The sequence below is a fragment of the Lissotriton helveticus genome, chromosome 6 (genome assembly GCF_964261635.1).
Source record: "Lissotriton helveticus chromosome 6, aLisHel1.1, whole genome shotgun sequence".
Taxonomy (NCBI): domain Eukaryota; kingdom Metazoa; phylum Chordata; class Amphibia; order Caudata; family Salamandridae; genus Lissotriton; species Lissotriton helveticus.
This window is the reverse complement of record NC_136067.1, coordinates 23,729,098-23,756,480: the sequence shown is the minus strand read 5'-3', so window position 1 is coordinate 23,756,480 and position 27,383 is coordinate 23,729,098.

Sequence of the window (27,383 nt, the reverse complement as noted above, 5' to 3'; positions counted from 1 at the left end):
TCCCCTCCTGCCCAGGTGTGTCCAGATCGTTGCCCCCAGATGTATCACCACATTTGCAAAGGGCGTGCACACCTTAACCAGCATAGACTCTAACATGCTCCTTAACTGCCCTAGCTGTAACCCTTATTCCCCATGAAAAAAGATGTTGAACCCTGCCTGACTGGCCCTCTCCAAATACTTTCCTGTGTAAAAAGGATGTTTTAATCTGTTTACCTAAGAATGGCCTACTACCCATACTTCAGTTTCACCCGGCCCCAGGCGGGTTCTGGGCTGGACATGGATCTGACGACCAGCTCACAAAATCAAGCTTCCTTCCTGCGTCATAGGACATGAAATCTGCAAATAATGAAGAAACAATGTTATTAGACACACATCATAGCCTTAAAACATATGTAGACTAACATATCGCTTCCAACAGTCAGAAGACCACGTCGAATGCTCTATACTGCTTGCCCTGTAAGGTCTCTCGCCGCGGCTTCAGTGGGCGCTTAATTTCTGAAGGAATGGGAACCGAATTTGGAAGGGTCCAACCACGCTTCCCTGAGTGCTAAATCAAGAAACCTGTTGAACTGGAATTTGGTGAGCGGGGTTCCATCGTCTTCAATTAATAGTGGACCCCCCCACACCAGAGGTCTGTTTCCCAAGAATGACTTGAGGTTGCCTACGTGACAGCAAGAGCTTCCTTGAGCTTTATGCAATCTAACCAGGTCCCCCCCCCCCCACCGCCGCCCTGGTCCTTTTTTGACTGAGGGATCGCTAAAGACAACAAACCCTCCCTGTACCTGGTCAGATGAACTTCCTGTGTGTACCTACAAATGTTCCCACGTGACCCCAATACTGCTGCCAATGTGTTAATGCCAATTACCCACCGCTAATCTGGTTGTGATCCCTACAAGCATTGCCTACCCTTTAGAGACCTCCCCACTATGAAAGTGCTGGTTGGATCCCGGTGGCCCAGCACTTTTGCAAAGAAAGAAATCACCACCATATGGCACCATGCACACGCTGCAGAACTCCCCCATCCCTCAATGTCCTCAGAAATTATAAGATATTAGAGGGTTAATGCCAAGTCTCTTCCCATCCTTCCACAAGGGAAATACAATAGGCGCTAAAGCCCCTTCGTAGGCCCGCCTCGTCCTGCGTGCTAGGCTGGCTGCCATGAGGTCTATTAGGTCGGGGCTCCAACTTGCCGTAGATGGTCTGACAAAGGTGTTGGACTTTCCCCTGCTACCGGGTGGTATGACTTGAACAGCTACAACTTGAGATGACAGAGCATCAGCAGCATTATTCAACACCCCTGGTACATGCATGCTTGGCCATAAACAACACATTCAATTGCATTCATTGGAGCACTCTATCTCCTTTAACAGCCTCTGTATTATTTTACATTTAGCTGCCTGCTGGTTAACGCACTCCACTACTGACATGTTGTCGGACCAAAAATGTATTGCAAAACTGCTTCGCCCAAATGGTCAATGCCTGCTAGATGAGGAACAGCTTCAAGAAACCTATATTAGTTGTCAAACCAGTCTTCACCAACCGCGACAGCCAATGCTGCGTGGACCAAGCCGGGCCCAGGATGGTTCCAAACCCCTCGCTACCCGTCGTATCTGTCAACAGGCCCAGGTCCTCACTGGGACTGGGGGGACTGGGCCACACTATGGTGCCTCTGAAATCAAGTGTGGTGGTGCTTATCCCTCAGGCCAAACTTGCACTGCCCATCAGTTGTTTGCAGCTGATAAAAGGTGACCTTCTCCTTACTCAGTCACTCCTGCAACAAGAGGGTGAAAACAGCAATCTTCCTCTTTGGGAGCCATGACACACCATTTATTGAGTCTAACTCGATGCCCAGGAATTCAATTTGCTCATGAAAAGGAAATCGTCCAAGTAGTGCAGAACACCCGATGACCTGTGACCAGTCAATGGCCCCACAGTTTTGCCTGGTGCTAAAGGGACTCCAAATTTGTCCATGAGTGCACAAAAAGACTACAACGCCATGCCACACTCTTGTGTACCGATTGTGCTCATGAAAAGGAAATCGTCCAAGTAGTGCAGAACACCCGATGACCTGTCACCTGCCTGAAGATCGATTCAGGAATAGAACTCAATTGCTCAAAGTATGAGCAGGAACCAGAGTGCCCCATGGGCATGCACTTGTCCATGTAGGATTTCCCTTCGAACTGAAAACCCAACAAATGAAAATCCTGTGGGTACACAGGGAGTAGGCGAAACGCTGACTCAATGTCTGATTTCGCTAAGAGGGTTCCTGGCCCCAGCTCTTGGAGCATCTGTATTGCCTGATCAAGAGAGGCGTACCTGACGGCGCATAATGTACTGACAATCGCATCATTTAGTGACAAATTGTGAATCAAGCAAAATGCTCCCGGGTCCTTCATGGGCACCACCCCCACTGGTGACTAAACAAAACCCTCCACAGGCACAGTCTCAAATGGGCCATCCACTCTGCCTAATTGCAGTTCCTTTTCGATCTTTGCCACCACCACCGCTTTGTTGGACCTCACAGATTGTTGATTCTGGCAGTGCGGAACACCTAGGTAGCCGGTGCTAGGATTCTAGAACCCTCTTTGAAACCTTTGAAAATAATCTGGGCTTTGGTTGGGCAACTATATCTTTAACCATGGTATCACTGCACTATCTTCACTGGGGAGGGAGCCCTGATGAGGAGTAAATCATGAATATTATCGCGTCCTACCCCCTTTATTGTTTGTTTGCTTAAAACATTTGGATTCAGGGTAGGAGGGGAGGCCGCAAAAGGAACAAAGGTGCTTGAATCTTCAGGACCCTTGCAGCATGTTGCATGTTCGCATGGTATAGTCCCAGCATATACACCCCAGTGTTACCCGAGGGGCCTGCTCGAAAGGACTGCTGGGGGGTGGTGTCTTGGCACCCTGGTTTCATGTGACTTACCCACATAATGAGGTCAATCTGATCCCAAGTTATGTCAGGGTCAGTCGCCTTTGCTCTCCTAAACTCCATTTTGTTCTCCTTCCAACCCACACCCCCGTATTCATCATGTACACAAGCAATCCTATTCTGATAGTATGCCATTTGGGTGCCCAAAGTGGAAAAACACTGCCATGATTGCTTGATAATTGAAGAAACCCTTTATTCAATTAACCAAAGTCTCTCCAATATTCTTTTTTTGAGGCTAGTAGCCACAATCCTTGAAGTGGATGCACTCTTTACACCTTTTCCCTTTCTGGCTTGTCGAGCAACAAGTCAAACATATCCACATATTCCCCTTTCTAGATTTTTTTCTTTCACTTCCCGTGGGATGTACCTGCCTAAACGCTCCATTTTGCCCAGTTTACCTGAACCTGACAACAGTTGGGTCATACCTGAAGCTGAGGCATCTTGCTTCTTGGTGGGATCTCCCTCCACCACTGCACAGACGTATCAGGCTCAGGGGCATCCTTGCATTTTCCTGCACAGCCCCAATTAAATCTGATAGCTGCAGCACTACCAGTCACTTATGTCTCACTGCTACAGTCTGGACTCCAGTCTGCCAGGACGTTTCCACCTGCGCTACCAGCTTCCTAGCCTTTTCTGAAGCATCCCCTTCATCCAGCAATGCCCCACTACTGGCTGCAGGGCACCATGTCCCTGAGCTTGATAACCACGGTAGCACAGCTGCTAAGCTGGTGACTACACCCGGATGACTGGGGGTCCCCTAAGCATTCGGTCTGCCCAATGGCACCTCACTGGAGACTAAAGCCAGCTGACCAGGCCCCCCTCTGCATTCATTCTGCCTAATGGCACCTCACTTGGAGCCAGAAAACCAAAATGGGAGCACACTGCTAGCCCCTCCTCCAGATCGCCCCTCTGCATTCTGGTATATGCAGTGCGTACAAATAGAAGAGTTTTGAAAAAAGTTTGTGAATGTTTCACAAAAAGTTGGTGCAAGTAAGTACTTGATATTTCCAGTATCTCTAGACACGAGACATGGCTTGTGTTTCGGGATAATATCCCTCATTAGTAGGGAAAAGTTCTGGGGTGGTTCAGAAGGCCGCAAAACAACCGTCACAGGCTTCGTTGCCTCTATGGCGCAAAGGTGCATCTCCAAAAGCTCGTCAGCTTAGGGGCTCACGGGAGCCCTTTAACAGGAAAACCACGATGGGAGCAGGGATTGCTTGGCGGCCTTCTTTTCCACCCCAACTACGTTCTCTACTGATGAGGGAAGATATCCCGAAACCCGGGCCATGTCTCGGGTCTAGAGATATTCACAACAACAAGTAGTTACATGCACCTACTGAGGTGAACCACTTATGAACTATACGTACCAGAATCCTTAGGGGTGATCCGGATGAGGGGCTAGCGGTGTGCGATCCATTGCGGTTGATTCTACAAATGGGCTCCCTTGAGCCTTTAAGCTGACGAGCTTCTGGATGACGCACCTGCGTGCCGGTTAGGCATCAAGGCCTGTGACCGTTGCTTGGCGGCCTTCTTTTCCACCCCAACTACGTTCTCTACTGATGAGGGAAGATATTCCAAAACCCGGGCCATGTCTCGGGTCTAGAGATCTTCACAACAACAAGTACTTACTTGCACCTACTGAGGTGAACCACTTATGAACTATACGTACCAGAATCCTTAGGGGCGATCAGGATGAGGGGCTAGCGGTGTGCGATCCATTGCGGTTGATTCTACAAATGGGCTCTCTTGAGCCTTTAAGCTGACAAGCTTCTGGATGACGCACCTGCGTGCCGGTTAGGCATCAAGGCCTGTGACCGTTGCTTGGCGGCCTTCTTTTCCACCCCAACTACGTTCTCTACTGATGAGGGAAGATATCCCGAAACCCGGGCCATGTCTCGGGTCTAGAGATCTTCACAACAACAAGTACTTACTTGCACCTACTGAGGTGAACGACTTATGAACTATACGTACCAAAATCCTTAGGGGCGATCCGGAGGAGGGGCTAGCGGTGTGCGATCCATTGCGGTTGATTCTACAAATGGGCTCCCTTGAGCCTTTAAGCTGACGAGCTTCTGGATGACGCACCTGTGTGCCGGTTAGGCATCAAGGCCTGTGACGGTTGCTTGACGGCCTTCTTTTCCACCCCAACTACGTTCTCTACTGATGAGGGAAGATATCCCGAAACCCGGGCCATGTCTCAGGTCTAGAGATCTTCACAACAACAAGTACTTACTTGCACCTACTGAGGTGAACCACTTATGAACTATACGTACCAGAATCCTTAGGGGCGATCCTGAGGAGGGGCTAGCTGTGTGCGATCCATTGCGGTTGATTCTACAAATGGGCTCCCTTGAGCCTTTAAGCTGACGAGCTTCTGGATGACGCACCTGCGTGCCGGTTAGGCATCAAGGTCTGTGACGGTTGCTTGGCGGCCTTCTTTTCCACCCCAACTACGCTCTCTACTGATGAGGGAAGATTTCCTGAAACCCGGGCCATGTCTCGGGTCCAGAGATCTTCACAACAACAAGTACTTACTTGCACCTACTGAGGTGAACCACTTATGAACTATATGTACCAGAATCCTTATGGGCGATCCGGAGGAGGGGGTAGCGGTGTGCGATCCATTGTGGTTAATTCTACAAATGGGCTTCCTTGAGCCTTTAATCTGACGAGCTTCTGGATGACGCACCTGCGTGCCGGTTAGGCATCAAGGCCTGTGACGGTTACTTGGCGGCCTTCTTTTCCACCCCAACTACGTTCTCTACTGATGAGGGAAGATAACCCGAAACCCGGGCCATGTCTCGGGTCTAGAGATCTTCACAACAACAAGTACTTACTTGCACCTACTGAGGTAAACCACTTATGAACTATATGTACCAGCATCCTTAGATGCGATCCGGAGGAGGGGCTAGCGATGTGCGATCCATTGCGGTTGATTCTACAAATGGCCTCCCTTGAGCCGTTAAGCTGACGAGCTTCTGAATGACGCACCTTGCCGCCGGTTAGGCATCAAGGCCTGTGACGGTTGCTTGGCGGCCTTCTTTTCCACCCCAACTACGTTCTCTACTGATGAGGGAAGATATCTCGAAACCCGGGCCATATCTCGGGTCTAGAGATCTTCACAACAACAAGTACTTACTTGCACCTACTGAGGTGAACCACTTATGAACTATACGTACCAGAATCTTTAGAGGCGATCCGGAGGAGGGGCTAGCGGTGTGCGATCCATTGCGGTTGATTCTACAAATGGGCTCCCTTGAGCCTTTAAGTTGACGAGCTTCTGGATGACGCACCTGCGTGCCGGTTAGGCATCAACGCCTGTGACGGTTGCTTGGCGGCCTTCTTTTCCACCCCAACTATGTTCTCTACAGATGAGGGAAGATATCCCGAAACCCAGGCCATGTGTCGGTTCTAGAGATCTTCACAACAACAAGTACTTACTTGCACCTACTGAGGTTAACCACTTATGAACTATACGTACCAGAATCCTTAGGGGCGATCCGGAGGAGGGGCTAGCGGTGTGCGATCCATTGCGGTTGATTCTACAAATGGGCTCACTTGAGCCTTTAAGCTGACGACCTTCTGGATGACGCACCTGCGTGCCGGTTAGGCATAAAGGCCTGTGACTGTTGCTTGGCGACCTTCTTTTCCACCCCAACTACGTTCTCTACTGATGAGGGAAGATATCCCGAAACCCGGGCCATGTCTCGGGTCTAGAGATCTTCACAACAACAAGTACTTACTTGCACCTACTGAGGTGAACCACTTATGAAGTATACGTACCAGAATCATTAGGGGTGATCCGGAGGAGGGGCTAGCGGTGTGCGATCCATTGAGGTTGATTCTACAAATGGGCTCCCTTGAGCCTTTAAGCTGATGAGTTTCTGGATGACGCACCTGTGTGCCGGTTAGGCATCAAGGCCTGTGACGGTTACTTGGTGGCCTTCTTTTCCACCCCAACTACGTTCTCTACTGATGAGGGAAGATATCCCGAAACCCGGGCCATGTCTCAGGTCTAGAGATCTTCACAACAACAAGTACTTACTTGCACCTACTGAGGTGAACCACTTATGAACTATACGTACCAGAATCCTTAGGGGCAATCCTGAGGAGGGGCTAGCTGTGTGCGATCCATTGCGGTTGATTCTACAAATGGGCTCCCTTGAGCCTTTAAGCTGACGAGCTTCTGGATGACGCACCTGCGTGCCGGTTAGGCATCAAGGTCTGTGACGGTTGCTTGGCGGCCTTCTTTTCCACCCCAACTACGTTCTCTACTGATGAGGGAAGATTTCCTGAAACCCGGGCCATGTCTCGGGTCTAGAGATCTTCACAACAACAAGTACTTACTTCCACCTACTGAGGTGAACCACTTATGAACTATATGTACCAGAATCCTTATGGGCGATCCGGAGGAGGGGGTAGCGGTGTGCGATCCATTGTGGTTAATTCTACAAATGGGATCCCTTGAGCCTTTAAGCTGACGAGCTTCTGGATGACGCACCTACGTGCTGGTTAGGCATCAAGGCCTGTGACGGTTGCTTGGCGGCCTTCTTTTCCACCCCAACTACGTTCTCTACTGATGAGGGAAGATATCCCGAAACCCGGGCCATGTCTCGGGTCTAGAGATATTCACAACAAGTAGTTACATGCACCTACTGAGGTGAACCACTTATGAACTATACGTACCAGAATCCTTAGGGGTGATCCGGATGAGGGGCTAGCGGTGTGCGATCCATTGCGGTTGATTCTACAAATGGTCTCCCTTGAGCCTTTAAGCTGACGAGCTTCTGGATGATGCACCTGCGTGCCGGTTAGGCATCAAGGCCTGTGACCGTTGCTTGGCGGCCTTCTTTTCCACCCCAACTACGTTCTCTACTGATGAGGGAAGATATTCCAAAACCCGGGCCATGTCTCGGGTCTAGAGATCTTCACAACAACAAGTACTTACTTGCACCTACTGAGGTGAACCACTTATGAACTATACGTACCAGAATCCTTAGGGGCGATCAGGATGAGGGGCTAGCGGTGTGCGATCCATTGCGGTTGATTCTACAAATGGGCTCTCTTGAGCCTTTAAGCTGACAAGCTTCTGGATGACGCACCTGCGTGCCGGTTAGGCATCAAGGCCTGTGACCGTTGCTTGGCGGCCTTCTTTTCCACCCCAACTACGTTCTCTACTGATGAGGGAAGATATCCCGAAACCCGGGCCATGTCTCGGGTCTAGAGATCTTCACAACAACAAGTACTTACTTGCACCTACTGAGGTGAACGACTTATGAACTATACGTACCAAAATCCTTAGGGGCGATCCGGAGGAGGGGCTAGCGGTGTGCGATCCATTGCGGTTGATTCTACAAATGGGCTCCCTTGAGCCTTTAAGCTGACGAGCTTCTGGATGACGCACCTGTGTGCCGGTTAGGCATCAAGGCCTGTGACGGTTGCTTGACGGCCTTCTTTTCCACCCCAACTACGTTCTCTACTGATGAGGGAAGATATCCCGAAACCCGGGCCATGTCTCAGGTCTAGAGATCTTCACAACAACAAGTACTTACTTGCACCTACTGAGGTGAACCACTTATGAACTATACGTACCAGAATCCTTAGGGGCGATCCTGAGGAGGGGCTAGCTGTGTGCGATCCATTGCGGTTGATTCTACAAATGGGCTCCCTTGAGCCTTTAAGCTGACGAGCTTCTGGATGACGCACCTGCGTGCCGGTTAGGCATCAAGGTCTGTGACGGTTGCTTGGCGGCCTTCTTTTCCACCCCAACTACGTTCTCTACTGATGAGGGAAGATTTCCTGAAACCCGGGCCATGTCTCGGGTCTAGAGATCTTCACAACAACAAGTACTTACTTGCACCTACTGAGGTGAACCACTTATGAACTATATGTACCATAATCCTTATGGGCGATCCGGAGGAGGGGGTAGCGGTGTGCGATCCATTGTGGTTAATTCTACAAATGGGCTTCCTTGAGCCTTTAATCTGACGAGCTTCTGGATGACGCACCTGCGTGCCGGTTAGGCATCAAGGCCTGTGACGGTTACTTGGCGGCCTTCTTTTCCACCCCAACTACGTTCTCTACTGATGAGGGAAGATAACCCGAAACCCGGGCCATGTCTCGGGTCTAGAGATCTTCACAACAACAAGTACTTACTTGCACCTACTGAGGTAAACCACTTATGAACTATATGTACCAGCATCCTTAGATGCGATCCGGAGGAGGGGCTAGCGATGTGCGATCCATTGCGGTTGATTCTACAAATGGCCTCCCTTGAGCCGTTAAGCTGACGAGCTTCTGAATGACGCACCTTGCCGCCGGTTAGGCATCAAGGCCTGTGACGGTTGCTTGGCGGCCTTCTTTTCCACCCCAACTACGTTCTCTACTGATGAGGGAAGATATCTCGAAACCCGGGCCATATCTCGGGTCTAGAGATCTTCACAACAAGTACTTACTTGCACCTACTGAGGTGAACCACTTATGAACTATACGTACCAGAATCCTTAGAGGCGATCCGGAGGAGGGGCTAGCGGTGTGCGATCCATTGCGGTTGATTCTACAAATGGGCTCCCTTGAGCCTTTAAGTTGACGAGCTTCTGGATGACGCACCTGCGTGCCGGTTAGGCATCAACGCCTGTGACGGTTGCTTGGCGGCCTTCTTTTCCACCCCAACTATGTTCTCTACAGATGAGGGAAGATATCCCGAAACCCAGGCCATGTGTCGGTTCTAGAGATCTTCACAACAACAAGTACTTACTTGCACCTACTGAGGTTAACCACTTATGAACTATACGTACCAGAATCCTTAGGGGCGATCCGGAGGAGGGGCTAGCGGTGTGCGATCCATTGCGGTTGATTCTACAAATGGGCTCACTTGAGCCTTTAAGCTGACGACCTTCTGGATGACGCACCTGCGTGCCGGTTAGGCATAAAGGCCTGTGACTGTTGCTTGGCGACCTTCTTTTCCACCCCAACTACGTTCTCTACTGATGAGGGAAGATATCCCGAAACCCGGGCCATGTCTCGGGTCTAGAGATCTTCACAACAACAAGTACTTACTTGCACCTACTGAGGTGAACCACTTATGAAGTATACGTACCAGAATCCTTAGGGGTGATCCGGAGGAGGGGCTAGCGGTGTGCGATCCATTGAGGTTGATTCTACAAATGGGCTCCCTTGAGCCTTTAAGCTGATGAGTTTCTGGATGACGCACCTGTGTGCCGGTTAGGCATCAAGGCCTGTGACGGTTACTTGGTGGCCTTCTTTTCCACCCCAACTACGTTCTCTACTGATGAGGGAAGATATCCCGAAACCCGGGCCATGTCTCAGGTCTAGAGATCTTCACAACAACAAGTACTTACTTGCACCTACTGAGGTGAACCACTTATGAACTATACGTACCAGAATCCTTAGGGGCGATCCTGAGGAGGGGCTAGCTGTGTGCGATCCATTGCGGTTGATTCTACAAATGGGCTCCCTTGAGCCTTTAAGCTGACGAGCTTCTGGATGACGCACCTGCGTGCCGGTTAGGCATCAAGGTCTGTGACGGTTGCTTGGCGGCCTTCTTTTCCACCCCAACTACGTTCTCTACTGATGAGGGAAGATTTCCTGAAACCCGGGCCATGTCTCGGGTCTAGAGATCTTCACAACAACAAGTACTTACTTCCACCTACTGAGGTGAACCACTTATGAACTATATGTACCAGAATCCTTATGGGCGATCCGGAGGAGGGGGTAGCGGTGTGCGATCCATTGTGGTTAATTCTACAAATGGGATCCCTTGAGCCTTTAAGCTGACGAGCTTCTGGATGACGCACCTACGTGCTGGTTAGGCATCAAGGCCTGTGACGGTTGCTTGGCGGCCTTCTTTTCCACCCCAACTACGTTCTCTACTGATGAGGGAAGATATCCCGAAACCCGGGCCATGTCTCGTGTCTAGAGATCTTCACAACAAGTACTTACTTGCACCTACTGAGGTGAACCACTTATGATCTATACGTACCAGAATCCTTAGGGGCGATCCGGATGAGGGGCTAGCGGTGTGCGATCCATTGCGGTTGATTCTACAAATGGGCTCTCTTGAGCCTTTAATCTGACAAGCTTCTGGATGACGCACCTGCGTGCCGGTTAGGCATCAAGGCCTGTGACGGTTGCTTGGCGGCCTTCTTTTCCACCCCAACTACGTTCTCTACTGATGAGGGAAGATATCCCGAAACCCGGGCCATGTCTCGGGTCTAGAGATCTTCACAACAACAAGTACTTACTTGCACCTACTGAGGTAAACCACTTATGAACTATATGTACCAGCATCCTTAGGTGCGATCTGGAGGAGGGGCTAGCGATGTGCGATCCATTGCGGTTGATTCTACAAATGGCCTCCCTTAAGCCGTTAAGCTGACGAGCTTCTGGATGACGCACCTTGCCGCCGGTTAGGCATCAAGGCCTGTGACAGTATTTTGGCGGCCTTCTTATCCACCCCAACTACGTTCTCTACTGATGAGGGAAGATATCCCGAAACCCGGGCCGTGTCTCGGGTCTAGAGATCTTCACAACAACAAGTACTTACTTGCACCTACTGAGGTGAACGACTTATGAACTATACGTACCAAAATCCTTAGGGGCGATCCGGAGGAGGGGCTAGCGGTGTGCGATCCATTGCGGTTGATTCTACAAATGGGCTCCCTTGAGCCTTTAAGCTGACGAGCTTCTGGATGACGCACCTGTGTGCCGGTTAGGCATCAAGGCCTGTGACGGTTGCTTGACGGCCTTCTTTTCCACCCCAACTACGTTCTCTACTGATGAGGGAAGATATCCCGAAACCCGGGCCATGTCTCAGGTCTAGAGATCTTCACAACAACAAGTACTTACTTGCACCTACTGAGGTGAACCACTTATGAACTATACGTACCAGAATCCTTAGGGGCGATCCTGAGGAGGGGCTAGCTGTGTGCGATCCATTGCGGTTGATTCTACAAATGGGCTCCCTTGAGCCTTTAAGCTGACGAGCTTCTGGATGACGCACCTGCGTGCCGGTTAGGCATCAAGGTCTGTGATGGTTGCTTGGCGGCCTTCTTTTCCACCCCAACTACGTTCTCTACTGATGAGGGAAGATTTCCTGAAACCCGGGCCATGTCTCGGGTCTAGAGATCTTCACAACAACAAGTACTTACTTGCACCTACTGAGGTGAACCACTTATGAACTATATGTACCAGAATCCTTATGGGCGATCCGGAGGAGGGGGTAGCGGTGTGCGATCCATTGTGGTTAATTCTACAAATGGGATCCCTTGAGCCTTTAAGCTGACGAGCTTCTGGATGACGCACCTACGTGCTGGTTAGGCATCAAGGCCTGTGACGGTTGCTTGGCGGCCTTCTTTTCCACCCCAACTACGTTCTCTACTGATGAGGGAAGATATCCCGAAACCCGGGCCATGTCTCGGGTCTAGAGATCTTCACAACAAGTACTTACTTGCACCTACTGAGGTGAACCACTTATGATCTATACGTACCAGAATCCTTAGGGGCGATCCGGATGAGGGGCTAGCGGTGTGCGATCCATTGCGGTTGATTCTACAAATGGGCTCTCTTGAGCCTTTAAGCTGACAAGCTTCTGGATGACGCACCTGCGTGCCGGTTAGGCATCAAGGCCTGTGACGGTTGCTTGGCGGCCTTCTTTTCCACCCCAACTACGTTCTCTACTGATGAGGGAAGATATCCCGAAACCCGGGCCATGTCTCGGGTCTAGAGATCTTCACAACAACAAGTACTTACTTGCACCTACTGAGGTAAACCACTTATGAACTATATGTACCAGCATCCTTAGGTGCGATCCGGAGGAGGGGCTAGCGATGTGCGATCCATTGCGGTTGATTCTACAAATGGCCTCCCTTGAGCCGTTAAGCTGACGAGCTTCTGGATGACGCACCTTGCCGCCGGTTAGGCATCAAGGCCTGTGACAGTATTTTGGCGGCCTTCTTTTCCACCCCAACTACGTTCTCTACTGATGAGGGAAGATATCCCGAAACCCGGGCCATGTCTCGGGTCTAGAGATCTTCACAACAACAAGTACTTACTTGCACCTACTGAGGTGAACGACTTATGAACTATACGTACCAAAATCCTTAGGGGCGATCCGGAGGAGGGGCTAGCGGTGTGCGATCCATTGCGGTTGATTCTACAAATGGGCTCCCTTGAGCCTTTAAGCTGACGAGCTTCTGGATGACGCACCTGTGTGCCGGTTAGGCATCAAGGCCTGTGACGGTTGCTTGACGGCCTTCTTTTCCACCCCAACTACGTTCTTTACTGATGAGGGAAGATATCCCGAAACCCGGGCCATGTCTCAGGTCTAGAGATCTTCACAACAACAAGTACTTACTTGCACCTACTGAGGTGAACCACTTATGAACTATACGTACCAGAATCCTTAGGGGCGATCCTGAGGAGGGGCTAGCAGTGTGCGATCCATTGCGGTTGATTCTACAAATGGGCTCCCTTGAGCCTTTAAGCTGACGAGCTTCTGGATGACGCACCTGCGTGCCGGTTAGGCATCAAGGTCTGTGACGGTTGCTTGGCGGCCTTCTTTTCCACCCCAACTACGTTCTCTACTGATGAGGGAAGATTTCCTGAAACCCGGGCCATGTCTCGGGTCTAGAGATCTTCACAACAACAAGTACTTACTTGCACCTACTGAGGTGAACCACTTATGAACTATATGTACCAGAATCCTTATGGGCGATCCGGAGGAGGGGATAGCGGTGTGCGATCCATTGTGGTTAATTCTACAAATGGGATTCCTTGAGCCTTTAAGCTGACGAGCTTCTGGATGACGCACCTACGTGCTGGTTAGGCATCAAGGCCTGTGACGGTTGCTTGGCGGCCTTCTTTTCCACCCCAACTACGTTCTCTACTGATGAGGGAAGATATCCCGAAACCCGGGCCATGTCTCGGGTCTAGAGATCTTCACAACAAGTACTTACTTGCACCTACTGAGGTGAACCACTTATGATCTATACGTACCAGAATCCTTAGGGGCGATCCGGATGAGGGGCTAGCGGTGTGCGATCCATTGCGGTTGATTCTACAAATGGGCTCTCTTGAGCCTTTAAGCTGACAAGCTTCTGGATGACGCACCTGCGTGCCGGTTATGCATCAAGGCCTGTGACGGTTGCTTGGCGGCCTTCTTTTCCACCCCAACTACGTTCTCTACTGATGAGGGAAGATATCCCGAAACCCGGGCCATGTCTCGGGTCTAGAGATCTTCACAACAACAAGTACTTACTTGCACCTACTGAGGTAAACCACTTATGAACTATATGTACCAGCATCCTTAGGTGCGATCCGGAGGAGGGGCTAGCGATGTGCGATCCATTGCGGTTGATTCTACAAATGGCCTCCCTTGAGCCGTTAAGCTGACGAGCTTCTGGATGACGCACCTTGCCGCCGGTTAGGCATCAAGGCCTGTGACAGTTGTTTGGCGGCCTTCTTTTCCACCCCAACTACGTTCTCTACTGATGAGGGAAGATATCCCGAAACCCGGGCCATGTCTCGGGTCTAGAGATCTTCACAACAACAAGTACTTACTTGCACCTACTGAGGTGAACGACTTATGAACTATACGTACCAGAATCCTTAGGGGCGATCCGGAGGAGGGGCTAGCGGTGTGCGATCCATTGCGGTTGATTCTACAAATGGGCTCCCTTGAGCCTTCAAGTTGACGAGCTTCTGGATGACGCACCTGCGTGCCGGTTAGGCATCAACACCTGTGACGGTTGCTTGGCGGCCTTCTTTTCCACCCCAACTATGTTCTCTACAGATGAGGGAAGATATCCCGAAACCCGGGCCATGTGTCGGTTCTAGAGATCTTCACAACAACAAGTACTTACTTGCAACTACTGAGGTTAAGCACTTATGAACTATACGTACCAGAATCCTTAGGGGCGATCCGGAGGAGGGGCTAGCTGTGTGCGATCTAATGCGGTTGATTCTACAAATGGGCTCACTTGAGCCTTTAAGCTGACGACCTACTGGATGACGCACCTGCGTGCCGGTTAGGCATAAAGGCCTGTGACTGTTGCTTGGCGACCTTCTTTTCCACCCCAACTACGTTCTCTACTGATGAGGGAAAATATCCCGAAACCCGGGCCATGTCTCGGGTATAGAGATCTTCACAACAACAAGTACGTACTTGCACCTACTGAGGTGAACCACTTATGAACTATACGTACCAGAATCCTTAGGGGCGATCCGGAGGAGGGGCTAGCGGTGTGCGATCCATTGAGGTTGATTCTACAAATGGGCTCCCTTGAGCCTTTAAGCTGACGAGCTTCTGGATGACGCACCTGTGTGCCGGTTAGGCATCAAGGCCTGTGACGGTTACTTGGCGGCCTTCTTTTCCACCCCAACTACGTTCTCTACTGATGAGGGAAGATATCCCGAAACCCGGGCCATGTCTCGGGTCTAGAGATCTTCACAACAACAAGTACTTACTTGCACCTACTGAGGTAAACCACTTCTGAACTATATGTACCAGCATCCTTAGATGCGATCCGGAGGAGGGGCTAGCGATGTGCGATCCATTGCGGTTGATTCTACAAATGGCCTTCCTTGAGCCGTTAAGCTGACGAGCTTCTGGATGACGCACCTTGCCGCCGGTTAGGCATCAAGGCCTGTGACGGTTGCTTGGCGGCCTTCTTTTCCACCCCAACTACGTTCTCTACTGATGAGAGAAGATATCTCGAAACCCGGGCCATGTCTCGGGTCTAGAGATCTTCACAACAACAAGTACTTACTTGCACCTACTGAGGTGAACCACTTATGAACTATACGTACAAGAATCCTTAGAGGCGATCCGGAGGAGGGGCTAGCGGTGTGCGATCCATTGCGGTTGATTTAACAAATGGACTCCCTTGAGCCTTTAAGTTGACGAGCTTCTGGATGACGCACCTGCGTGCCGGTTAGGCATCAACGCCTGTGACGGTTGCTTGGCGGCCTTCTTTTCCACCCCCAACTATGTTCTCTACAGATGAGGGAAGATATCCCGAAACCCAGGCTATGTGTCGGTTCTAGAGATCTTCACAACAACAAGTACTTACTTGCACCTACTAAGGTTAACCACTTATGAACTATACGTACCAGAATCCTTAGGGGCGATCCGGAGGAGGGGCTAGCGGTGTGCGATCCATTGCGGTTGATTCTACAAATGGGCTCACTTGAGCCTTTAAGCTGATGACCTTCTGGATGACGCACCTGCGTGCCGGTTAGGCATAAAGGCCTGTGACTGTTGCTTGGCGACCTTCTTTTCCACCCCAACTACATTCTCTACTGATGAGGGAAGATATCCCGAAACCCGGGCCTTGTCTCGGGTCTAGAGATCTTCACAACAACAAGTACTTACTTGCACCTACTGAGGTGAACGACTTATGAACTATACGTACCAAAATCCTTAGGGGCGATCCGGAGGAGGGGCTAGCGGTGTGCGATCCATTGCGGTTGATTCTACAAATGGGCTCCCTTGAGCCTTTAAGCTGACGAGCTTCTGGATGACGCACCTGTGTGCCGGTTAGGCATCAAGGCCTGTGACGGTTGCTTGACGGCCTTCTTTTCCACCCCAACTACGTTCTCTACTGATGAGGGAAGATATCCCGAAACCCGGGCCATGTCTCAGGTCTAGAGATCTTCACAACAACAAGTACTTACTTGCACCTACTGAGGTGAACCACTTATGAACTATACGTACCAGAATCCTTAGGGGCGATCCTGAGGAGGGGCTAGCTGTGTGCGATCCATTGCGGTTGATTCTACAAATGGGCTCCCTTGAGCCTTTAAGCTGACGAGCTTCTGGATGACGCACCTGCGTGCCGGTTAGGCATCAAGGTCTGTGACGGTTGCTTGGCGGCCTTCTTTTCCACCCCAACTACGTTCTCTACTGATGAGGGAAGATTTCCTGAAACCCGGGCCATGTCTCGGGTCTAGAGATCTTCACAACAACAAGTACTTACTTGCACCTACTGAGGTGAACCACTTATGAACTATATGTACCATAATCCTTATGGGCGATCCGGAGGAGGGGGTAGCGGTGTGCGATCCATTGTGGTTAATTCTACAAATGGGCTTCCTTGAGCCTTTAATCTGACGAGCTTCTGGATGACGCACCTGCGTGCCGGTTAGGCATCAAGGCCTGTGACGGTTACTTGGCGGCCTTCTTTTCCACCCCAACTACGTTCTCTACTGATGAGGGAAGATAACCCGAAACCCGGGCCATGTCTCGGGTCTAGAGATCTTCACAACAACAAGTACTTACTTGCACCTACTGAGGTAAACCACTTATGAACTATATGTACCAGCATCCTTAGATGCGATCCGGAGGAGGGGCTAGCGATGTGCGATCCATTGCGGTTGATTCTACAAATGGCCTCCCTTGAGCCGTTAAGCTGACGAGCTTCTGAATGACGCACCTTGCCGCCGGTTAGGCATCAAGGCCTGTGACGGTTGCTTGGCGGCCTTCTTTTCCACCCCAACTACGTTCTCTACTGATGAGGGAAGATATCTCGAAACCCGGGCCATATCTCGGGTCTAGAGATCTTCACAACAAGTACTTACTTGCACCTACTGAGGTGAACCACTTATGAACTATACGTACCAGAATCCTTAGAGGCGATCCGGAGGAGGGGCTAGCGGTGTGCGATCCATTGCGGTTGATTCTACAAATGGGCTCCCTTGAGCCTTTAAGTTGACGAGCTTCTGGATGACGCACCTGCGTGCCGGTTAGGCATCAACGCCTGTGACGGTTGCTTGGCGGCCTTCTTTTCCACCCCAACTATGTTCTCTACAGATGAGGGAAGATATCCCGAAACCCAGGCCATGTGTCGGTTCTAGAGATCTTCACAACAACAAGTACTTACTTGCACCTACTGAGGTTAACCACTTATGAACTATACGTACCAGAATCCTTAGGGGCGATCCGGAGGAGGGGCTAGCGGTGTGCGATCCATTGCGGTTGATTCTACAAATGGGCTCACTTGAGCCTTTAAGCTGACGACCTTCTGGATGACGCACCTGCGTGCCGGTTAGGCATAAAGGCCTGTGACTGTTGCTTGGCGACCTTCTTTTCCACCCCAACTACGTTCTCTACTGATGAGGGAAGATATCCCGAAACCCGGGCCATGTCTCGGGTCTAGAGATCTTCACAACAACAAGTACTTACTTGCACCTACTGAGGTGAACCACTTATGAAGTATACGTACCAGAATCCTTAGGGGTGATCCGGAGGAGGGGCTAGCGGTGTGCGATCCATTGAGGTTGATTCTACAAATGGGCTCCCTTGAGCCTTTAAGCTGATGAGTTTCTGGATGACGCACCTGTGTGCCGGTTAGGCATCAAGGCCTGTGACGGTTACTTGGTGGCCTTCTTTTCCACCCCAACTACGTTCTCTACTGATGAGGGAAGATATCCCGAAACCCGGGCCATGTCTCAGGTCTAGAGATCTTCACAACAACAAGTACTTACTTGCACCTACTGAGGTGAACCACTTATGAACTATACGTACCAGAATCCTTAGGGGCGATCCTGAGGAGGGGCTAGCTGTGTGCGATCCATTGCGGTTGATTCTACAAATGGGCTCCCTTGAGCCTTTAAGCTGACGAGCTTCTGGATGACGCACCTGCGTGCCGGTTAGGCATCAAGGTCTGTGACGGTTGCTTGGCGGCCTTCTTTTCCACCCCAACTACGTTCTCTACTGATGAGGGAAGATTTCCTGAAACCCGGGCCATGTCTCGGGTCTAGAGATCTTCACAACAACAAGTACTTACTTCCACCTACTGAGGTGAACCACTTATGAACTATATGTACCAGAATCCTTATGGGCGATCCGGAGGAGGGGGTAGCGGTGTGCGATCCATTGTGGTTAATTCTACAAATGGGATCCCTTGAGCCTTTAAGCTGACGAGCTTCTGGATGACGCACCTACGTGCTGGTTAGGCATCAAGGCCTGTGACGGTTGCTTGGCGGCCTTCTTTTCCACCCCAACTACGTTCTCTACTGATGAGGGAAGATATCCCGAAACCCGGGCCATGTCTCGGGTCTAGAGATCTTCACAACAAGTACTTACTTGCACCTACTGAGGTGAACCACTTATGATCTATACGTACCAGAATCCTTAGGGGCGATCCGGATGAGGGGCTAGCGGTGTGCGATCCATTGCGGTTGATTCTACAAATGGGCTCTCTTGAGCCTTTAATCTGACAAGCTTCTGGATGACGCACCTGCGTGCCGGTTAGGCATCAAGGCCTGTGACGGTTGCTTGGCGGCCTTCTTTTCCACCCCAACTACGTTCTCTACTGATGAGGGAAGATATCCCGAAACCCGGGCCATGTCTCGGGTCTAGAGATCTTCACAACAACAAGTACTTACTTGCACCTACTGAGGTAAACCACTTATGAACTATATGTACCAGCATCCTTAGGTGCGATCTGGAGGAGGGGCTAGCGATGTGCGATCCATTGCGGTTGATTCTACAAATGGCCTCCCTTAAGCCGTTAAGCTGACGAGCTTCTGGATGACGCACCTTGCCGCCGGTTAGGCATCAAGGCCTGTGACAGTATTTTGGCGGCCTTCTTATCCACCCCAACTACGTTCTCTACTGATGAGGGAAGATATCCCGAAACCCGGGCCATGTCTCGGGTCTAGAGATCTTCACAACAACAAGTACTTACTTGCACCTACTGAGGTGAACGACTTATGAACTATACGTACCAAAATCCTTAGGGGCGATCCGGAGGAGGGGCTAGCGGTGTGCGATCCATTGCGGTTGATTCTACAAATGGGCTCCCTTGAGCCTTTAAGCTGACGAGCTTCTGGATGACGCACCTGTGTGCCGGTTAGGCATCAAGGCCTGTGACGGTTGCTTGACGGCCTTCTTTTCCACCCCAACTACGTTCTCTACTGATGAGGGAAGATATCCCGAAACCCGGGCCATGTCTCAGGTCTAGAGATCTTCACAACAACAAGTACTTACTTGCACCTACTGAGGTGAACCACTTATGAACTATACGTACCAGAATCCTTAGGGGCGATCCTGAGGAGGGGCTAGCTGTGTGCGATCCATTGCGGTTGATTCTACAAATGGGCTCCCTTGAGCCTTTAAGCTGACGAGCTTCTGGATGACGCACCTGCGTGCCGGTTAGGCATCAAGGTCTGTGATGGTTGCTTGGCGGCCTTCTTTTCCACCCCAACTACGTTCTCTACTGATGAGGGAAGATTTCCTGAAACCCGGGCCATGTCTCGGGTCTAGAGATCTTCACAACAACAAGTACTTACTTGCACCTACTGAGGTGAACCACTTATGAACTATATGTACCAGAATCCTTATGGGCGATCCGGAGGAGGGGGTAGCGGTGTGCGATCCATTGTGGTTAATTCTACAAATGGGATCCCTTGAGCCTTTAAGCTGACGAGCTTCTGGATGACGCACCTACGTGCTGGTTAGGCATCAAGGCCTGTGACGGTTGCTTGGCGGCCTTCTTTTCCACCCCAACTACGTTCTCTACTGATGAGGGAAGATATCCCGAAACCCGGGCCATGTCTCGGGTCTAGAGATCTTCACAACAAGTACTTACTTGCACCTACTGAGGTGAACCACTTATGATCTATACGTACCAGAATCCTTAGGGGCGATCCGGATGAGGGGCTAGCGGTGTGCGATCCATTGCGGTTGATTCTACAAATGGGCTCTCTTGAGCCTTTAAGCTGACAAGCTTCTGGATGACGCACCTGCGTGCCGGTTAGGCATCAAGGCCTGTGACGGTTGCTTGGCGGCCTTCTTTTCCACCCCAACTACGTTCTCTACTGATGAGGGAAGATATCCCGAAACCCGGGCCATGTCTCGGGTCTAGAGATCTTCACAACAACAAGTACTTACTTGCACCTACTGAGGTAAACCACTTATGAACTATATGTACCAGCATCCTTAGGTGCGATCCGGAGGAGGGGCTAGCGATGTGCGATCCATTGCGGTTGATTCTACAAATGGCCTCCCTTGAGCCGTTAAGCTGACGAGCTTCTGGATGACGCACCTTGCCGCCGGTTAGGCATCAAGGCCTGTGACAGTATTTTGGCGGCCTTCTTTTCCACCCCAACTACGTTCTCTACTGATGAGGGAAGATATCCCGAAACCCGGGCCATGTCTCGGGTCTAGAGATCTTCACAACAACAAGTACTTACTTGCACCTACTGAGGTGAACGACTTATGAACTATACGTACCAAAATCCTTAGGGGCGATCCGGAGGAGGGGCTAGCGGTGTGCGATCCATTGCGGTTGATTCTACAAATGGGCTCCCTTGAGCCTTTAAGCTGACGAGCTTCTGGATGACGCACCTGTGTGCCGGTTAGGCATCAAGGCCTGTGACGGTTGCTTGACGGCCTTCTTTTCCACCCCAACTACGTTCTTTACTGATGAGGGAAGATATCCCGAAACCCGGGCCATGTCTCAGGTCTAGAGATCTTCACAACAACAAGTACTTACTTGCACCTACTGAGGTGAACCACTTATGAACTATACGTACCAGAATCCTTAGGGGCGATCCTGAGGAGGGGCTAGCAGTGTGCGATCCATTGCGGTTGATTCTACAAATGGGCTCCCTTGAGCCTTTAAGCTGACGAGCTTCTGGATGACGCACCTGCGTGCCGGTTAGGCATCAAGGTCTGTGACGGTTGCTTGGCGGCCTTCTTTTCCACCCCAACTACGTTCTCTACTGATGAGGGAAGATTTCCTGAAACCCGGGCCATGTCTCGGGTCTAGAGATCTTCACAACAACAAGTACTTACTTGCACCTACTGAGGTGAACCACTTATGAACTATATGTACCAGAATCCTTATGGGCGATCCGGAGGAGGGGATAGCGGTGTGCGATCCATTGTGGTTAATTCTACAAATGGGATTCCTTGAGCCTTTAAGCTGACGAGCTTCTGGATGACGCACCTACGTGCTGGTTAGGCATCAAGGCCTGTGACGGTTGCTTGGCGGCCTTCTTTTCCACCCCAACTACGTTCTCTACTGATGAGGGAAGATATCCCGAAACCCGGGCCATGTCTCGGGTCTAGAGATCTTCACAACAAGTACTTACTTGCACCTACTGAGGTGAACCACTTATGATCTATACGTACCAGAATCCTTAGGGGCGATCCGGATGAGGGGCTAGCGGTGTGCGATCCATTGCGGTTGATTCTACAAATGGGCTCTCTTGAGCCTTTAAGCTGACAAGCTTCTGGATGACGCACCTGCGTGCCGGTTATGCATCAAGGCCTGTGACGGTTGCTTGGCGGCCTTCTTTTCCACCCCAACTACGTTCTCTACTGATGAGGGAAGATATCCCGAAACCCGGGCCATGTCTCGGGTCTAGAGATCTTCACAACAACAAGTACTTACTTGCACCTACTGAGGTAAACCACTTATGAACTATATGTACCAGCATCCTTAGGTGCGATCCGGAGGAGGGGCTAGCGATGTGCGATCCATTGCGGTTGATTCTACAAATGGCCTCCCTTGAGCCGTTAAGCTGACGAGCTTCTGGATGACGCACCTTGCCGCCGGTTAGGCATCAAGGCCTGTGACAGTTGTTTGGCGGCCTTCTTTTCCACCCCAACTACGTTCTCTACTGATGAGGGAAGATATCCCGAAACCCGGGCCATGTCTCGGGTCTAGAGATCTTCACAACAACAAGTACTTACTTGCACCTACTGAGGTGAACGACTTATGAACTATACGTACCAGAATCCTTAGGGGCGATCCGGAGGAGGGGCTAGCGGTGTGCGATCCATTGCGGTTGATTCTACAAATGGGCTCCCTTGAGCCTTCAAGTTGACGAGCTTCTGGATGACGCACCTGCGTGCCGGTTAGGCATCAACACCTGTGACGGTTGCTTGGCGGCCTTCTTTTCCACCCCAACTATGTTCTCTACAGATGAGGGAAGATATCCCGAAACCCGGGCCATGTGTCGGTTCTAGAGATCTTCACAACAACAAGTACTTACTTGCAACTACTGAGGTTAAGCACTTATGAACTATACGTACCAGAATCCTTAGGGGCGATCCGGAGGAGGGGCTAGCTGTGTGCGATCTAATGCGGTTGATTCTACAAATGGGCTCACTTGAGCCTTTAAGCTGACGACCTACTGGATGACGCACCTGCGTGCCGGTTAGGCATAAAGGCCTGTGACTGTTGCTTGGCGACCTTCTTTTCCACCCCAACTACGTTCTCTACTGATGAGGGAAAATATCCCGAAACCCGGGCCATGTCTCGGGTATAGAGATCTTCACAACAACAAGTACGTACTTGCACCTACTGAGGTGAACCACTTATGAACTATACGTACCAGAATCCTTAGGGGCGATCCGGAGGAGGGGCTAGCGGTGTGCGATCCATTGAGGTTGATTCTACAAATGGGCTCCCTTGAGCCTTTAAGCTGACGAGCTTCTGGATGACGCACCTGTGTGCCGGTTAGGCATCAAGGCCTGTGACGGTTACTTGGCGGCCTTCTTTTCCACCCCAACTACGTTCTCTACTGATGAGGGAAGATATCCCGAAACCCGGGCCATGTCTCGGGTCTAGAGATCTTCACAACAACAAGTACTTACTTGCACCTACTGAGGTAAACCACTTCTGAACTATATGTACCAGCATCCTTAGATGCGATCCGGAGGAGGGGCTAGCGATGTGCGATCCATTGCGGTTGATTCTACAAATGGCCTTCCTTGAGCCGTTAAGCTGACGAGCTTCTGGATGACGCACCTTGCCGCCGGTTAGGCATCAAGGCCTGTGACGGTTGCTTGGCGGCCTTCTTTTCCACCCCAACTACGTTCTCTACTGATGAGAGAAGATATCTCGAAACCCGGGCCATGTCTCGGGTCTAGAGATCTTCACAACAACAAGTACTTACTTGCACCTACTGAGGTGAACCACTTATGAACTATACGTACAAGAATCCTTAGAGGCGATCCGGAGGAGGGGCTAGCGGTGTGCGATCCATTGCGGTTGATTTAACAAATGGACTCCCTTGAGCCTTTAAGTTGACGAGCTTCTGGATGACGCACCTGCGTGCCGGTTAGGCATCAACGCCTGTGACGGTTGCTTGGCGGCCTTCTTTTCCACCCCCAACTATGTTCTCTACAGATGAGGGAAGATATCCCGAAACCCAGGCTATGTGTCGGTTCTAGAGATCTTCACAACAACAAGTACTTACTTGCACCTACTAAGGTTAACCACTTATGAACTATACGTACCAGAATCCTTAGGGGCGATCCGGAGGAGGGGCTAGCGGTGTGCGATCCATTGCGGTTGATTCTACAAATGGGCTCACTTGAGCCTTTAAGCTGATGACCTTCTGGATGACGCACCTGCGTGCCGGTTAGGCATAAAGGCCTGTGACTGTTGCTTGGCGACCTTCTTTTCCACCCCAACTACATTCTCTACTGATGAGGGAAGATATCCCGAAACCCGGGCCTTGTCTCGGGTCTAGAGATCTTCACAACAACAAGTACTTACTTGCACCTACTGAGGTGAACCACTTATGAAGTATACGTACCAGAATCCTTAGGGGCGATCCGGAGGAGGGGCTAGCGGTGTGCGATCCATTGAGGTTGATTCTACAAATGGGCTCCCTTGAGCCTTTAAGCTGACGAGCTTCTGGATGACGAACCTACGTGCTGGTTAGGCATCAAGGCCTGTGACGGTTGCTTGGCGGCCTTCTTTTCCACCCCAACTACGTTCTCTACTGATGAGGGAAGATATCCCGAAACCCGGGCCATGTCTCGGGTCTAGAGATCTACACAACAACAAGTACTTACTTGCACCTACTGAGGTGAACCACTGATGATCTATACGTACCAGAATCCTTAGGGGCGATCCGGATGAGGGGCTAGCGGTGTGCGATCCATTGCGGTTGATTCTACAAATGGGCTCTCTTGAGCCTTTAAGCTGACGACCTTCTGGATGACGCACCTGCGTGCCGGTTAGGCATAAAGGCCTGTGACTGTTGCTTGGCGACCTTCTTTTCCACCCCAACTACGTTCTCTACTGATGAGAGAAAATATCCCAAAACCCGGGCCATGTCTCGGGTCTAGAGATCTTCACAACAACAAGTACTTACTTGCACCTACTGAGGTGAACCACTTATGAACTATACGTACCAGAATCCTTAGGGCCGATCCGGAGGAGGGGCTAGCGGTGTGCGATCCATTGAGGTTGATTCTACAAATGGGCTTCCTTGAGCCTTTAAGCTGACGAGCTTCTGGATGACGCACCTGCGTGCCGGTTAGGCATCAAGGCCTGTGACGGTTACTTGGCGGCCTTCTTTTCCACCCCAACTACGTTCTCTACTGATGAGGGAAGATATCCCGAAACCTGGGCCATGTCTCAGGTCTAGAGATCTTCACAACAACAAGTACTTACTTGCACCTACTGAGGTGAACCACTTATGAACTATACGTACCAGAATCCTTAGGGGCGATCCTGAGGAGGGGCTAGCTGTGTGCGATCCATTGCGGTTGATTCTACAAATGGGCTCCCTTGAGCCTTTAAGCTGACGAGCTTCTGGATGACGCACCTGCATGCCGGTTAGGCATCAAGGTCTGTGACGGTTGCTTGGCGGCCTTCTTTTCCACCCCAACTACGTTCTCTACTGATGAGGGAAGATTTCCTGAAACCCGGGCCATGTCTCGGGTCTAGAGATCTTCACAACAACAAGTACTTACTTGCACCTACTGAGGTGAACCACTTATAAACTATACTTACCAGAATCCTTAGGGGCGATCCGGAGGAGGGGCTAGCGGTGTGCGATCCAGTGCAGTTGATTCTTCAAATGGGCTCCCTTGAGCCTTTAAGCTGACGAGCTTCTGGATGACACACCTGCGTGCCGGTTAGGCATCAAGGCCTGTGACGATTGCTTGGCGGTCTTCTTTTCCACCCCAACTATGTTTTTTACACTGATGAGGGAAGATATCCCGAAACCCGGGCCATGTCTCTGGTCTAGAGATCTTCACAACAACAAGTACTTACTTGCACCTACTGAGGTGAACCACTTATAAACTATACTTACCAGAATCCTTAGGGGCAATCCGGAGGAGGGGCTAGCGGTGTGCGATCCATTGCAGTTGATTCTACAAATGGGTTTCCTTGAGCCTTTAAGCTGACGAGCTTCTGGATGACGCACCTGCGTGCCGGTTAGGCATCAAGGCCTATGACGGTTGCTTGGCGACCTACTTTTCCACCCCAACTACGTTCTTTACTGATGAGGGAAAGTATCCCGAAACCCGGGCCATGTCTTGGGTCTAGAGATCTTCACAACAACAAGTACTTACTTGCACCTACTGAGGTGAACCACTTACGAACTATACGTACCAGAATTCTTAGGGGCTATCCGGAGGAGGGGATATCGGTGTGCGATCCATTGTGGTTAATTCTACAAATGGGCTCCCTCGATCCTTTAAGCTGATGATCTTCTGGATGACGCACCTGCGTGCCGGTTAGGCATCAAGGCCTTTGACGGTTGCTTGGCGGCCTTCTTTACCACCCCAACTACGTTCTCTACTGATGAGGGAAGATATCTCGAAACCCGGGCCATGTCTCGGGGCAGGAGATCTTCACAACAACAAGTACTTACTTGCACCTACTGAGGTGAACCACTTATGAACTATACGTACCAGAATCCTTAGGGGTGATCCGGAGGAGGGGCTAGCGGTGTGCGATCCATTGCGGTTGATTCTACAAATGGGCTCCCTTGAGCCTTTAAGCTGATGAGCTTCTGGATGATGCACCTGCATGCTGGTTAGGCATCAAGGCCTGTGACGGTTGCTTGGCGGCCTTCTTTTCTACCCCAAATACGTTCTCTACTGATGAGGGAATATATCCCGAAACCCGGGCCATGTCTCGGGTCTAGAGATCTTCACAACAACAAGTACTTACTTGCACCTACTGAGGTGAACCACTTATGAACTATACGTAGCAGAATCCTTAGGGGCGATCCGGAGGAGGGGCTAGCGGTGTGCGATCCATTGTGGTTGATTCTACAAATGGACTCCCTTGAGCCTTTAAGCTGACGAGCTTCTGGATGACGCACCTGCGTGCCGGTTAGGCATCAAGGCCTGTGACGGTTGCTTGGCGGCCTTCTTTTCCACCCCAACTACGTTCTCTACGGATGAGGGAAGATATCCCGAAACCCGGGCCATGTCTCGGGTCTAGAGATCTTCAAATCAACAAGTACTTACTTGCACCTACTGAGGTGAACCACTTATGAACTATACATACCAGAATCCTTTGGGGCGATCCGGAGGAGGGGCTAGCGGTGTGCGATCCATTGCGGTTTGTTGGACTTGGCCCTTATGGCAGGTTCACCCCTAGACTTTTTGCTTTTAAATGGTGACCTGGTGATGGTGATTTTTGGGTTCTGCGCACTTTCAC